We start from the raw sequence: 17,397 nt of genomic DNA, 5'->3' as shown, positions 1-17,397 counted from the left end.
CACCTTTGGTAAACACAATTTGTTTTCTATGTCTGTGAGTCTATTTTTGGTTTGTAAATAGGTCATCTCAATAGATGCAGAAAAAGCTTTTGATAAAATTCAACATCCATTTATGATAAAAACTCTCCAGAGAGTGGGCATAAAGGGGACATACCTCAACATAATAAAGGCTGTATATGACAAATCCACAGCTAACATCTTACTCAATGGTGGAAAGCTGAAAGCAATTTCTCTTAAGATCAGGAACAAGACAAGGATGCCCACTCTCATCACTTTTATTCTATTCAACATAGTTTTGGAAGTGCTAGCCACAGTAATCAGAAAAGAAAAGAAAAAAAGTAATCCAAATTGGAAAAGAAGAAGTAAAACTGTCATTATTTGCCAATGACATGATACTATACATAGGAAATCCTAAAGACACTACCAGAAAACTGCTAGAGCTCATCAATGAATTTGGTAAAATTGCAGGATAAAAAATTAACATATAGAAATCAGTTGCATTTCTATACACTAACAAGAAAATATCAGATAAAGAAATTAAGGAAACAGTCCCATTTACCATCATTTCAAAAGAATAAAATACCTAGGAATAAACCTACCTAAGAAGGCAAAGACCTGTACTCTGAAAACTATAAGATACTAATGAAAGACATTGAAGATGACACAAACAGATGGAAAGATATAGCATGTTCTTGGATTGGAGGAATCAGTATCATTAAAATGGCCATAATACCCAAGGCAATATACAGATTCAGTGCAATCCCTATCAAATTACCAATGACATTTTTCACAGAACTGGAACAAAAAAATGTTAAAAATTTGTGTGAAAACAGAAAAGACCCTGAATAGGTGAAATAATCTTAAGAAAGAAGAATAGAGCTAGGGGAATCATGCCCCTGACTTCAGACTATACTGCAAAGCTACAGTAATCAAAAGAGTATGGTACTGGCACAAAAACAGACACATAGAGCAATGGAATAGGATAGAAAGTCCAGAAATAAACCCACACACTTATGACAAAGGAGGCAAGAATATACAGTGGAAAAAAGACAGTCTCTTCAATAAGTGGTGCTGGGAAAACTGGACAGCTACCTGTAAAAGGATGAAATTAGAGCATTCTCTAACACCATATACAAAAATAAACTCAAAATGGATTAAAGACCTAAATGAAAGACTGGATACTGTAAAACTCCTAGAGGAAAACATAGACAGAACATTCTTTGACATAAATTTCAGCAAGATTTTTTTCAAACCAGCTCCTAGAGTAATGGAAATAAAAGCAAAAATAAACAAATGGGATCTAATTAAACCCCATTTAAAATCTTGATCTTGTTTACTTGTGCCCTTTATAAATTTTTGTGGGCAGTCTTATCTGAATTTTATCTATTGTATTTTTTTTTTATTTTGTAAGACAACATTTTTTTCTGTTATTTGTATCTATTGTGAATTGAAGGAAAACAAAGTAGAATTGGACAGAAGGAGAAAAAGAACTGTTGTGTAGGCTAAGCAAAGCCTTGGCCGGGAGCTCTGATGTGGGAACTGCCCCTCAGAGTTGTCTTCAGTGGGTCAAATAGTTCTTTACTCCCCACCTCCCTCAGTCACCAGGTACAGGCTACTCTGGGAAAGTTGGATATAGGGGCTTTTTGTGGCTGAGGTAGACCCTGAAGCAGCTGGCAACTGGAGGCTGCCTTCTGACCACACTTCTTTTCTGTCCCTGGGCAGAAAGTCTTTCCTTGAAGGGAGATCTGGTGGTGAATCTCCATGTCTAATACTTGGTTTATTTTGTCCTTTCATGTTTATTCAATCAAAATGTTATGTCATTTACTTTCAGTTCTTCTTGGTTAATAATAAATGTGTTTCGGCTTATAAATGTCCCTCTGAATATTACCTTGGCTGCATCCCACAGATTTCAATATGCAATGACTTAATTGTTCATTCTACACAGCTCATAATTTTTATTTATCTTTACTCTTAAACTTAAAAAATTATTTTGTATTATGTTTTAAATCTCTAAATTATAGCTGTAAGAAATCATGATCATAGAAATTTTCAAATTTGGCCTATTAATGCAATATAAATTTATAATGTAAGCCATTGTTAATAGATCTTTTCTGTGGAGAGAGGAGATATACATACACACATATATATGTACACACACACATAAACATACATATAGTTACATGTGTATACACATACATGTGTATATATTACTTTATATTTCTCTTATGCATCCTCCTCCTCTGCCTGGTCATCAACTTCCTCTTCTTCCTCCTGAAAATAAAATAATTATCAGTTCATACTAATTCTCTGAATTCAAAATCAGGACCGAAGAGTCACAGAAATATTACTTATATATTTATTTATTTATTTAATATTATATTTATATTTTGTTTGTTTGCTTTTGTTTTGGGAGAAAATAATTAGGCTTATTTGTTTACTTATTTATTTTAATGGGGGTACTGAGGATTGAACCCAGGGCCTCATGCATGCTGAGCATGCACTCTACCACTGAGCTGTACCCTCCCAAAGAGTTTTTAATTAATCTCTTCTATCGTGCATTTGTATTCTTTTTTACTCCCTCACAGAGAATTCCAGACCTGAAGGACACCAGAAATGCCAGAGTCAGTGATTGATTCTGGCACTCCCACACAAGACACTTCCATTGAGAGTAGCTTTTTACTAGTGCAGGAGCATCTCTACATCCTCAGAAAATTACTTACTTTTAGTGAGTGCCTGCATTGCAGGAAAAGGCCTAGCTCCCTCCAAGTGTCAAAGGGTTGAGAAATACCCATTAGCGCAAGAGGGAGAGAAAAGAGGTCAGAGTTGATGGAATGTTCTTGTTCTATAAAGACAGACTGCACTCAGCAGCTCTCTTGTTTCTGTTGATCCCCAAAGGTTGACATTTAGCAACTCTCCATTTAAATGAAAAACATTTCCTTACTGCATTGACCCTAATACAGTCTAATCTCCATGTTAGTAATCTTCTGTAAAGTTGTGGCAAACACTGAATTATTGAACACTGAGCTATTACTCCCATTGGAAATACAGGGTTAGATTTCCATGAGCCTTCAGTCACAGCATTTTCATCAACCAAAATGCCATTGAAATGCCGTTTGCATTACATAGGTTCATTTGCCAGCGTCCTTGTAAAACAAGTCAGTCCTGTTGGCATAGAAAACCTGCTTTTCCACATAACCCTTTTCCTTTATAACACATAGCAGGTATTTTAAAAATTCTTCCACAACTTCCTGTTCTGCAGAACCTAACCTTACCTGCAAATTTAACATCTTTCACCCTGTATTTCCTTATTTCCTTCAGAAACATGCAAGCAGCCAGCACTAGCTAAGAAGGGTTTAACATTTTCCTGACCCGAGATAACATAACCATAAATTTCTTTGACTTTCAGCCTCACAACAGTACTGTCTGCTGTGCTTTTTAAATTGATTGTCATCTGATAAATTGACAGACTTAGCCATTTTTCCATCTTATCCACAGCTCCGTCACACACTATAGATGTTACTTTAGCACTTCCAGGATGGCTTCGTGTACAGATCAGTAAATTTCCTATTTTTTTTCCTAGATGTGTCATTTTATTGATTCATTAGCATTGAACTCTTGGCCAACAGCACTATAACTCCCAGCTGATGGAAGCTTATCTAACATGTATTTTCTTCATAAGGCACGTCACAGCCTTTTCACACTTCAGAACACTAGGTAGCATTTCAGCACTATGCTTGGGGGCCATTTTAAACAGCAGAATCATGAAGAAAAAGCTCAAAAATGCAAAAAACATGGTGCTAAATAGACCACAAAAAAGGACAGTTGTTTATAGTATTAGAGGAGACAAGGAGACAGGAAGGCAAATATTTCCTTGTATGACCTCAGCTGGGAAAATTATTCTCTATTCTGTGCATGTTCATGAATGACCATGAGAGAATCTGAGCATTGATTTTGAGGCTGCAAATAAATTTTAATGAGTAGGTGAATTTGCAGATATGGAATTTGTGAATAATGAGGATTGACTGTAGTTGTGCAGATGATGGCAGAGGAATAATCTATATTCTTTCCATGCCAGCAGGGTTATTGTATAAACCTTTCACCACAGACTGCCGTCGTTCTTTGTGTACAGAATGTCCTTAGAAGATTGTTATACAAGGTAGCTAACGTCAAATTTTTAACATCACTTGGTATAGGTTAAGGAAAAGGTTTACTGGGAAATTTAGGACCCAAGAGCCAGTGTGAAGGAGCACACAGACCCCTATCTAGAAAAGCAAGCTGGGGCCAGGGGCACAATGTAGGAAGGTAACATTCTAGGCTAGGAAGGCTTCCTCCTTAGAGGAAAAGCATGAAAGCAATCTTCTCAGTTGGGAGTAGGATGGAGGAGGTGCAGATCTGGGATGCCAAGCAGACTGAATTTAGTTATTTTCAGGAGATTTCTGTGAGTTTGACTGCCCTAGACCCGGAGAGCTTAGAGCGGGTGGTAAGTTTCAGACCCTTCTGCTTGGGGGAAAGGAGTCACAAGTTTGGAGAGTTGAGTGCAGGCACAACCCTTCCCACTGGAAGAATGCAGGAATCTGAGGTCCTCACTAAGGTTTCTGGACAAGTGAGCTTCCATGTCAGTCTAAGTCAAATCTCATAGCACCGTGGTGGTAGTTGTATTATTGTTTGTGTTAATCTCACTTCCAGATTGGAAAGAATCCAATCATTATACTTGAGTGTAATTTTCTATTATATTGCCCCCTCTTTTCTTTCTGACCAAAAACATTACTTTTTAAAAATTGAAGTATAGTCAGTTACAATATATCAATTTCTGGTGTACAGCATAATGTTTCAGTGATACACACACACATATATATATATTCATTTTCATATTCTTTTTCATTATAGGTTACACATGATATTGAATATAGTTTCCTGTGTTATGCATAAGAAATTTGTTTTTCATCTATTTTATATATCGTAGTTAATATTTGTAAATCTTGAACTCTCAATTTATCCCTTCTCACCCCCATTCTCCCGGTAACCATAAGCTTGTTTACTATGTCTGTGAGTCTGTTTCTGTTTTGTAGATAAGTTCATCAGTATCTTCTTTTTTTGTTTTTGTTTGTTTTGTTTTTTAGATTCCACAGAAGAGTGATAGCATATGGTATTTTTCTTTCTCTTTTTGGCTTACTTCACTTAGAATGATGATCTCCAGGTCTGTCCATGTTGCTGCAAATGACATTATTTTATTCTTTTTTATGGCTGAATAATACTCCATTGTATAAATATACCACACTTTCTTTATCCAGTCCTCTGTTGATGGACATTTAAGTTGTTTCTATGTCTTGGCTATTGAATATAGTGCTGCTATGAACTTTGGGGTGCAAGTATCTTTTCTAATTTGAGTTCCCTCTGAAAAATATTACTCTATATTGAGTACTCTGTATTCAAAATTGTTGGAGAGTATAGTAGAACATTATCAAGTTTGTACTAGTTAAGTTAGCTATAAAAGTTAGTTGTATAACATATATTACTTCCTTTAAAAATTAAATCCATACAAATTAATCTATTTCCCTCCCTTCAAAAAAAGACACATCTATTCAGTTGAAAGTTCAGCTAAAGAAATCCTCAATTTAAAATAAAATCTAATTTATCTAATTTTGGTGTAATACACATTTCTGCCATCTTTACACTCTTTAGCTTTTATTGTAAAGGCTTTAATATTTTAAAAGTTTAAATTTCCCAAATAAAGAGTCTTTCCAATTTGTAGTTATATATATCTCTTAAAAAGCATACTTTATTAGAGATTTTGGGAGGGCTGGCCAGCACTCCTTTTCATTTAGAAGTCACAGATTCCATAGCTTCAAACCAAGATACAAAATAATCTTCAAAGAATTATCTCCCCAAACTTCAGCCTTGAAGAATAATTGTTGGATAACCACTGTTAAACATATAATGCCATGCATTTCTGTGTTATAGGAAGATTTTCTACCTTTACCCACTTTTGTACTCTTATTTAATATCACCTTTCTAAAAACAAGCTTAAGCCTAACACACATAAAAGTGATATAAAATATAAGTCAATTTATAACATGAGACCAACAGAGCAGTTGTTTCAAGATCATTTCAGTTCAGTGTACTTGGGAACAAAGGTCTGTCCTGAAAGTTAAAAACCAAAACCAAAACCAAAACCAAAACCAAAAACGTAGCCTTAAAAATTCTTATAAGCATATCCCAAATTCGAATCTTTCTACCTGGTTTGTTTTACAAAAATGTTTCAGAAATACATCACTGTAGTTTTGCTAATGGATACGTTGTTCCCATTTCAAAGTAATGAATCCCTGAAGATTAATTTGAAACCAGTTGGCTCTCTTTTGTACATTCATAGTCTCAAAGGCTAGAGTTTGTTATTTGCAAGGAGAAAGATTTGAACTACCACATTTAAAAAAAAAAAAAGGTTTTTTTTTCCTTTAGAGCTTAAGGTTTTGTCTTATAATTAGCATTGTACTTAGAGTTTCAAAATTTTTTACTTTAAAACACTTTACTTGGAACCAACATTTTTTTTTTAGGCTGTTTCTTCTGAGAGGGTCAATAAAAGCACAGCATTGCCCCACTCTCACCTCTTAAACCTTTTGGCATTCATTCAGTTTCTCTTGTTTTTTAGCCTTTTATTGCTGACAATTCGTAGAGATTTCTTCTATATTCCCTTGTCAGAGAGGCAGGCCATCTTATGAGGTGTCTCACTCTGTTTAGCCACCTTCTCATTTTGATGTCCTTGATTAGGACAGTCCAGTGATCCAGATGCAAGATTTGCGTCAGCTGCTGAATATAAAAAGGAATATATATGTATATATATTATTTAAATCACTATGTTGTACACCAGGAATTAACACAGTAAATTGACTATATGTCAATTTAAAAATTCTAGTTTAAAGTTTTTTCCATCAGTAGGGCTGATGAGTAGAATAGACGAGACATCATGGAATGGAAGAAATAGTTGACTTATTATCCACATCAGCAAAGCACATGGAGAAACAATAGATATGCCCTGTTCCCAGAAAATATCTTGAGCTTGCAGACTGAAATGAGCTCTACTATAATACATGATCCAAAATTCATCCTTTAGGATCTAATCATTGTTTTTGGCACAAAAGCCTCCAAACCTCTCTCCAGACCTTTGTCAAAAGGTGATAATAACTAGACTATGTATAGTGCCACCTCTCGTTATAAATTTACTTGCGTGTGGTTTTCCCCATCAGAATGCCAGTGGCATGGCGCAGATGTCTGTTACCAAGAAAACTAAATGTGGACCTTGAGAATTTCAGCCCCAGCTGCTCCATGGGGTTTAAAAGTGTTCTTGGGGCACCTTAATTTTCTGGTCATGCATTTGTTAAGTTTTCTTCAACTTCTCCCTCTTTTTTATTTTTAATTTATTCTTTCACAAGATCTTGCTGACCTATACGTGTTCCTCTGAATTCACTGACTTTACATATTCCATTTCTTCTAACTAACTCTAATGCTTTTACCTCCTCCACTCTCATGGATTTTTTTCCCCTCTGAATTCTCCCTCTGATCAGTATTGCCCACTTGACATAACTGATGAGGTAAGTGCTTTTGTAGAAATGTGGAGGAATTGCTATGTGGAATCAGAGGGAGGAATTATTGATTTCACAAGCAGAAAGATTTCCTAGAGGAGTTAGAATTTGAGGACATTTGAGGAATGCACAAAACAGGAGGTTGGGAAGGGCATTTAGATTATGAGAACAGCTTGCGCGAAGAGTTAGAGTTGTGCTGGTATCTGAGAAACAGGACAGATTGGAGGAGGGAGGGCAGTAGAGATACTGAAGGGCCTTGATCTCATGCTAAAGACTGTAAACTTCATCATATGGGATCTGGCAAGCAAGTGGTGTAGTTAAGTGGTATACTTTGACTGGTAAAATATATGTATTAGAAACAGTATTTCCTGGCAGAAAGAGGAAAGAATGGATGGGAGATGGGGAGAGGCTAGAGGTACGGAAATGAGTTAGGAGGGACGTCATCAACTGTCCTCATTCCTCAGATCAGTGCGTGTGCTCCCTGTTCTCCCTGCCTGTTGCTCCAGATGCTGTAAAGCTATTCTGGTCTCCAGAGTAGAGCAGTGAGAGAAGGAGGGACGGGCGTGGTCCTCAGGATGTACCTTGAGTCGGGGTCTAGCCTTTGAGTGCCTTCCGCAGTGGGGACTTACCGTTGTAACCCTGTTTGGCGTATAGTACTTTGCGTATCATAGGTACTCAAAAATAATTGTTGGCTGAGTGAGTAAATAGGAAAAAATCCTTCCCTGGCTTCATCCTACCCACAAAGTCAAAAGTCCCCTTTTACATGTCCCTGTAGAAAAATCTGATCTCCTGAAATCTAGTGCTAGTATTCCCCCCCCCCCCCAGTTATATTTCCTTGAAAATTGACTACTTCCTGCGATGGAGTCAACTTGGGGGTTAGAAATAGCGTAGGCTTCAGAGCCAGGGAGACTCAGATTCAGATCTTCACTTGGTAATGGTGTGAACTTGAATATGTAACATTCTAAGCCTCCATTTCCTTATCTCTACCCTCTCAATGAGAAACAGGTTGCAGTGAGGAAATAGACAATGCCTGTAAAATGCTTAAGCTCAAATTTGGCTGCAGCCCAGCCAGAGGCACACAGGAGTACATGCGTAGGAGCTCTGAGAGCAAGTCCCAGGAAGAGCTAGGAATTACAGCAAATCACTGTGGCTCCTCCCCTTCACTCCCCTGCTCCAGTCTCATGGGAGGGAAGTCATCAGTTGTCCTCATGTCTCTGATCAGTGCATGTGCTCCCCACTTAGGCTCTCGTCTGAATCCAATGCATGACCTAAGTTAGAATCAGACAGGGTTGATCCCATTTAGCTGGTACCTCTCAGTCCAAGAAAACAAAGTTGTACAAGAATATTAATTTTATTTTTCTATAAGATTTAAAATTTCTAATTTGAGAATCAATTTAATGGAAAGGTAGAACCATAATTTCAGTCACTGTGGCATTCCTTCTCAGTAACTGCCTTTATCTGGCACTGAATATAAATTCTGGGACACTTTCATAGGGCCCAGTCATTGGGAAACCACATCTGGCCCTTTATAGTGTCAGGTGCCCACATCAACATTTGATAGAACGATCTCGTTCCTCTTTGGTCCTGCTGGTAACTTCTGGGTCCCTTCTTACCCTTTACCAAGCTGCTGGCTCCCTGAGCGATTTCTGTACTGCTCTCGGGAACACAGGAAACATTCTATGCTCCTGGCCCTGTAGTGTCACGGGGACATCTAGGACACCATCTGAAGGCTGCCCACCTCCCTCATACAGCCATCTCTTTTGCATGTCCACCACAGGACACGTGGGAACCTTAGAGTTTTGCTGCTTCCTCAGGACTCACCCAGGAACTGGAGCAAAGATTCATCCAAACACACCTGGGCCTCTGTGTTAGGCAGGGTCTCTCCCCTCTGATCTCTTCCATCCTAGGAATCCTTATTTTTATTATTTATTTATTATCATTATTTATTTTCTAGCTTATTTTTAAATCTTTTAGCTTTACTGGGATTCCTATGGATTGTTTCATCATACTTCTTTCCTTTTGTCCTCTGATTCCAAGTTTTTGAAATTCAAAAGCCAAAAATAAATATTCTTTTTCTCCTTCTTGAGACAATGAGTGCTGTTGCTACTGAACTGGGGTGGGGCTGGGAAGTCAAGGGATAGGAGTAATACAGAAGGGAACTGTTAGTTAATTTAAATTCTTAGCCACTTCAGTTTTTATATTTCCTTTGGTTAAAAATTCCACTTAATTTTTCCATATTTCACCTTCTTTTGCCCTTGATATTATACCTTGTCTAAAGCAATTTTCTCTGCGTTGCCAAGCACATCCTTTTGAAGCTGACCATGTTAAAGTAAGAAATACGGATCTCATCTACTGGGCTATTCAGCATATTCATGAAAATCATTCATGAAAAATTTAATTCGGAATTAAATCAATCAGTCACTTAAAACTAATGTACTTATATACACCTCTATGGACAGTGTTTTGAAAGACTGTAAAAGGCGGATAGTGAAACTCTCTGTAATCATTAGATTTGGGGCATTATTAGGACAAGAACTTAGGTGTCTTCTTTTAGTCCAGTTGGTAAATTATGGTATTATATGTCTTTATTTAAAATACAAGTTAAATTAGGGAAACTAGATAAATGCCAGTGGTTTTTTCTTTTTTCTTTTTTACAGTTTCATGTGTTTTTGTGTCTCATCATTAAACATAGAATTTATTAGCATCTTGTTTTTTTCTGGTTCATTAGTTTTGTTTATAAACATTTCTATAAATATATCTTACAGAAATAGTTGACAATTTAGTTTGTTGGAAAAAGGTCAGAGTAGTAATATATTTTAAAATCTGGTTTCCCAAAGGAGTAAGTTATGTAAAATAGGAAATAAGAGCTTGGGAAAGGGACTAAGTGAGGCTTTCAGTCTTTTTATTAGACTATCATGATCAGATGATTCCTTTATCAGAGTAGAATGTCTATGTCTGAAATAAACCTGAGCCTCCATCAGAATATAAATGGAATATACAATCAGTTGGAATGTAAATCTTAAACACTGATTTGTGGGGACAGTCAGTCAAAAGTTCTTTTGATTTGAAGTCCAAATTGATTCATAAAATTACCTATGATTTGTGATCAGTCATGCCAGAAAGCAGTAATATTGTTGAACTTGAATTTGATATTTTTGGCCTTTGATCATAGAGTAAATTAAAAATTTTTTCTAATATATAATTTATACCAAAGAATTACTACACACAGGGATTTCTACTTTACCCAGCAGCTCTAACTCTGCATAAAGAACCTCAGCAAAGCAGATTATAGAACTCTTTCATCAGATGAATAAGCTTATGGAATAGACCATTTGTTCATAGAGATGTACATAACTTCATCTTTTATGCACAACTTATAAAGCCTTTATTTTGATGTAAGACTGATGTAATAGGACACATAAACCTTCCTGTAGCTAACCCCTCCCCAACACTAAGACAACCTGTTAGGAGCTGAGTCAGAAAATACTGGAAATGGAAAACACCTTAGACATCACTTAGTCTAACTCCCTTGTTTTTTCAGCCCAGAAATTAAAGTTTTAAACAGCTTTGCCCCAGAACACACGTTGACTAAACCTGGCCAAGCCAGACCTGGGGTCCTGGGCTTCCTGACTCTTACCCTCTGAATACCGTTGCAGAATTTGCATTTCCTGCTTTTTTGCGGGATGGAGATAGATCTGTAGTTTAACCATCTCATTTATGAAAAGTAAAGAATGAAGGACTATGAAATAGTTTTACCTTTTAATTTTACTTTAAAGTTTTTTTATGGTTAGGATTACAAAAAAAAAAAGTTTCTTTAACATTCCAAACACTTCTAATTATAGAGCAAAAGTCCAGCTCACCATGCATCGCCCACTTTCTCCTTATTTCATTTGTACATTCATTCTATATTAACAAAATTGCATTCCAGTTATTCACTTAAATATTTTTCCCATTAGCAATGAAGTATTTGAGATCAGCTGTCATGTTTTATCAGCTATTATATTCCTAAATCCCTAGCATAATTCATGGCACAATACATTTTTGGTGAACAAATGCCAGATTATCAGTTTCTTAGAGGAAGTAGCCTTGTTCTATATTTTCATCCTTTGTGTATATTAGGCTCTCAATGTATGTTTTTAATAAATAGTAGAATGAATGAATGAACAAAAGTTCAGAGGGTCCTTTTGTAGATTTTCTTAACTAGAAACAGTGGTGATTTTTTAAAGTATTAAGCTGTGCAGTTCTTAGTACTACTGAAATTGGGCTTTTTTGTTGTATCAGATAGCTTACGCTGACTGATGACATTGCTCTACCTGCAGTGCTCAATCTATCCCTGGCATATAGCAAGCTTCTAGTAATTTATAAGGATAGGGGAAATCAAAGGAATAGCAGGTTTGTGTTGAAAGATGATTAGTTTTGGTTTGTATATAAAGCATCTGCATGGGAGAGAAGTGACCACATCCAAACCTCCTCCTCACTTCAGAAGGCTTGGAAGAATTTGGAGGGACTAAGGATTTAGAGGTTGCAGTGTTAAATTTGTGTAAAAAGTGACTCAGCAGAATGAGTCAGTGGGGATTTGTGGAAGGAGAGGTGATCAGAAAGAGAAATTTTGATGTAGGGATCATTAATTTGTAGAAACTCTGAGTGATAATGGATTCACAGTGGTAAGTAGGGAAGTTGGAGTTGAGAAGGCGTAGGTGCTTAAAGGACCATTGAGTTTTAAGGTCAGCAGGATGAATTTGTTATGGGATAAAGGTGGGATGATGTACTGTTTGTTGAAATAATCCAGGATGATAATAGACATTTATGTGGCTGAGAGAATGATACATTTTTTTAAACACTGTCTTCTCAGGGATCATCTTTCATTTGTACTTTCGCCTGTCACTGATCTATCAGTCGAGCTTTCTTTAGGTAAGTTCAGAGAGATCTTTCTTGGGGGTGTTGAGGAGGTGCTATCTACCAAAGTTTCACCTTTAAAAATCTGAGCTTACTACTATAACATTTATTATTACTAATGCTTCTATGGCTAGCTACAATTTTTTTCTGAATAGGAAAATTACAGTGAAGCAGAAGCAACACATCAAAACTTTAGGAACTTTAGAGAAAGAGGCTCAAGCTAATTCTGAATAACAAAACTTTTCCTTTTTATAATGTCTGTAGTATAAGATCAACCATTCATTCACATTATTCTTTACAAAGCCCAGTATTCAGTTTCTTTTTTTGGTGCCAAACCCAGGAACCCAGTATCCAGTATCCAATTTGTATTTTCAACTATGCCTCTTTAGACTGGCTTTGTAAGTTTCCAGGTATTTGACTTTTAATAGGGGATTTGCTTGCGTGTGTGTGTGTGTTTTCAGGAACATAGAACTCCTCTATAATTTGGTATAACCTGCTCCAGAAAGTTGTTTAAGAGACTTTCAACTTTCTCCCGGAACATGTCTTTGCTTCTCTCTTGTTCCTACTTTTGGAAGAAGGCAGAAAAGAGTTAGTGCTGATCAGGGTGGTGATATTGGATAGAAAAGAATAGTTTTATTTATCTCTCTCATCTCCATATTAAAATGTCTGAAAAGTAGTATCAAGGTTGGGAATCTCGAAGATCTAAGAGTAAGATTAATTTATTTCCTTCTCGTCTTTCAGGGTTTAGCTTAGATGTTTTCTCCTCTGGGAAACAGTAGGTAAATTCCCAAGGCTGAGTTGAGTGCCATCTCCAGGGATACTCACAGCATTCTGTGCTTCTCTCTTCACATGTGATCCCAAAGGATGAGCTCATTCCAGAGGCAGAGCCTGTAACTGCGTCATTATTGGATCCTTACAGCACAACCCAGGAACTGATAAAATATTCAATAAGTATCTTTTAACAAAAGGGTAAATAAGATTCTCATTTTGGATAACAGGATCATCATTGGAGGCAGTGATTATTTCATGTCTCCAAGGTTATTTCAAGGCCTGCTAATCGAGGTTTAAATACATTTTAAAAAGGAGAAGCAGGGGAAAAGCAGACTACTCTGGGTTGAGCTTTAATTTCAAGTCAAATGTTTTTTCCTTGGTTTTTCTTCGTTATTCTTAGACTACTCAGTATGAGTTTATTGGAATGGGCTCCCTTCTAATTTGTAACCCACATTGAATAGACATTTGGCACAGCTTCATAGTAATCCATTTTATCTTCTAAATTTGCAGATTTTTATCTTCCTTGGCTCTTCTTAGACTTCAATTTAGTGCCATGGGCTTTCGACCATTATAAAAGTTTCAGTTTTAAGGTGGAAGTTTGAGTTGATTGGTTGATTGGTTGATTGCCATCCTAAGATAAAGCTAAGTTATTTGATATTTTAGCTGTTAAGTTAACACATATATAGTAGTCATGAGAGAATTACACTCAGTCTTAAATAAGAGCTTAGTTAAGCTGCAGCCCTAAGGCTTTTTTATTTTCCCTGTTAGGAAGTTGTGAGAAGCAGGGTGACAGGGCCCTGCCTAGAGGGATCTCTGGCAGAAATCTGTCTGTGGCAGTGAATTTGGAGAGATGAAGTGAAGGGTGAAGGGGAAAGGAGAAAAGAGGTTGGGCTAAAATAATAGGGACTAGGACCAGGTGGAGTAAGGAGAGGGCAGTATGAATAAAAGGAATGACCAAAAAATTAACAGCTGCTACTATGCTTTTACAGGTAAGACAGACATACAAAGGAACAAAAAAAAAAAAAAACCCCACATTTGTATCTACCACCTAAACCCAGAGTATTTGCAGAGAGATAGAAAGGTGTATTTAACTGTTATTTAAATAATGACCAAGAAAGAATCAATAAATCTGGCATGAACAATACGATAGATCAAGAAACTCAGACAATCACAAATATAATTTGATTTCTTGGGGGACAGCACAGTACCTGACATGTCAGCTGTTCTGAAAGTATTGGTTGATTGTTCTTGAATTCTGAATAGGACACACTGAAAGAATAAGAGGAGGAGAACAAATTACAGAATCAGGACCAGAACCTGAATAGAGAAATGACCATAACTGCCTATTATTTGGTACTATATCAAAACCCCAGAGATGAATGAAGTATCCTTATCAGTGAGTTAAGAATCAAACTCATTTAAATAATTACAAAAATTTAATTTATAATTATATTTAGACTGTTATATTTTATTTTTCCTCAACTAACTATTTTTGCTATTCTTATAGAGTCCTTAGGTAAACAACTTCTTCAGGTATTGTTAAAACAGAGAAAGATGATGTTCATTCACGTGAATAGACAATATTAATGATCTATTGGTGCCTTCTCAAGGAATGACTCTGCCTAGTAAACCTATCTGAAAGTCCAGTCTCTAACAATGCTTGTTGTATTCTTAGCACTCAGTAAATATTTAGTGACTGAACTGTTTGGTAGATGATTAAGTGATCTCTTAAATGAGTGTCACTTATACACATATACCCACCGATGATGGAATTACATATGCTTCCTTAGTGGTTCTGTAATTGAACTTTCCTGCTTTACAAGAGAAAATATTTTTTCTTCAAAATGCAGTGTTATGAGCTACATCCTATTTATTGGCTTTGTTTTTATAGCTATAGCTATAGAGGCACAGATAAGTCAATCATTTCATCTGTCACAAGGATTTAATCTTTTTAACACTTGCCCAGCTGTCAAGCAGTATTGTAAACTAAAAGTTATCGAATAAACACAGCCACTGCCAATTCAGTAGCATTGCACCAAATAATTATTTCTCTCTGAAATTTCTGAATCAGTGCTTTTTCCAATATGTAACCTCTTAGGATTTGCCTGTCTATGTTGTTTAAACTTACTACAAATAACATGCAAAATGTTATAAAACCAAGGCAAATCATAGAACAAGTGAATGCATTCACAACTTTAGTAAGCTATACATAAATCAGATGACCTTGTTCTCCTATGATGGTTCCATTTCTGGTTTTTCTCTTTAAACTGAATTCCACAAAGAATTCTAATTTAAGCAGAAGTCTTCGCACTCACTGACAGTGTGTGTGCTATTCAGGAAATCTATTTGGCTTTAAATCACTTTATCTGCAAATCACTTTTCCATTTCTGGTTCCTTCTAGCAATTAATGGATTACTATTTAATAATGGCTCTAGTCCATTTATGAAAAATTTTGCTTTTGTCTGAAAACTTAAATTGATGAATCTCTAACACTAAACCTTTTTTTGTCAGTGGATTTTTTTTCTAATGAACTGCGCTGAAATTGGAAAAAGTAAATTGCAAGAAAATTTTTACAGGATAGTTTTATTGTAAAGCATAGAGACAATGGAATAAAATTACTTAAAATGAAGTGGAGAAGTGAATAAGAACAAATGGATTTAGTGAAAACAATATATATTTTTAAAACCATTAATATATTCAGATGAAGAGTGTTTCTCTGTAAATTTCTAACTCTTTGCTTCTTTCAGATTCATCACTGTGTACACCCCCAAACTCTGAGCAGTTAATTTCAGTGCCTTACTCTTGAGGCAGATAGGCAAATACTAGTATTCTACGGGTCGATTAGGTGTACCATACTTGACATGCCCCATAATTTTATAGTTGGGAAAGCTAATAATTAGTCTGTAAACTCTCAGGGATGGAGAAATTAAGGAATTAGTCCAAAATCATAATGACTGTCAGAGTAATTGTTATCTTTGTTTTCACAGGTTCTTGGCTCCTATACACAAAGCTTATCTCCTCATTTTTTCCCTTGGTCTTGAATTCCCCTGCCCCTAAACCTTTTCCTGCCATTCTCCATGCTATCTAATTTTCCTCCAACAATTTCCCATGTTAATTTGTTGACATAAATACCTCTTATTACAAAAATTCAATATATACCTTGAGAAAAACTGTTCTGATTAAATAAAATTAAAGAAACTTTAGGCATAGATTGTCTTTATTAATAGGATGGTGATCCCTTAATTTTCTCCCCTTCAGTGGCAAACCCATCTATCACTTCAGCCACCTTTGGAGCTGTTCATGCACAAAGGCTCAGTCCCTCCATCTCTGCAGCTGCGTAATTCTAAAGCGTCTCCTTCACTGGTTTCTTCACATTTGCTTACAGATATGCTTGAGTTTTTTTCATTCTAAACACAAAAGAAAACTCCCTTACTTGTGTTTTCCTCTTCAACCACTTTCTGCTTTAGCAGTCTTCCTTTCACTACCAGGAATAGAATTCTCTAAACTTATTGTCTCTCCTTTTCTCCCATTATTTTGCTCTTTAACTCATTGAGATCTGGTCCATATTCCTGTCACTTGATTGAAATTACTCTCATAGAAATCATCAAAGATGTAGTAGCTCTTTAATCTAGTAGTATCATTAAATTTCTAATCCTCAATTACTTTCTGTAACATATAGCATTATCTATCACATCTTCCTTTATTACAGCTTTCCTCTAGCTTCGTATGTGACTGTATTTTCTTTGATTCTCTCTTTAAAGAATGAATTTCCCCCCTCTCTTTCATTCATTGCTAATTTCTCCTCAACTATCACTTTATTTTTTAACGCCTTTATTGTGTTAAAAGTATAGGTATAATTCCTATACAGTAAACTACATATAATTTCAGATGTACAATTTGATGAATTTTGATAGATGTATACACCTATGAAACCACCACCACAATCAAGAAAGCTAACATTTCCATCACTCCCCAGGAGATGCAAATTTCAAACTCCCGATTTATCCCTTCCCACCCACTTTACCCACTGGTAACCATTGTTTTCTGTCCACTATCACTTTAAATGACTAGCATTTAACCTTGCATCAGCATGAAATACAGTTGCCTCCAAATATGTCATTCCTGACCCAATTTCTCTCCTACATTTCCTCTA

General features: G+C 36.1%; 1 protein-coding gene across 15 annotated transcripts in view; it reads left to right on the top strand.

Moving 5' to 3' along the window:
* PEX5L (peroxisomal biogenesis factor 5 like) overlaps positions 1-17,397 on the top strand; it is a 622,944-nt gene that overhangs the window by 119,578 nt on the left and 485,969 nt on the right. For 14 of the 15 annotated variants that reach the window (XM_072961582.1, XM_072961619.1, XM_072961629.1 and 11 more), the window contains one exon: positions 12,430-12,488. The exons of the other annotated variant lie outside the window; for it this stretch is intronic. The gene's annotated coding sequence lies outside the window, so the exon portion shown is untranslated. The remainder of the gene's footprint in view (positions 1-12,429; positions 12,489-17,397) is intronic. 15 annotated transcript variants of the gene reach the window in all.

This window comes from Vicugna pacos, chromosome 1, assembly GCF_048564905.1.
Source record: "Vicugna pacos chromosome 1, VicPac4, whole genome shotgun sequence".
NCBI classification, from domain to species: Eukaryota; Metazoa; Chordata; class Mammalia; order Artiodactyla; family Camelidae; genus Vicugna; species Vicugna pacos.
Note: the sequence above shows the minus strand (reverse complement) of the source record. Positions and strands in the feature narration are given on the sequence as shown.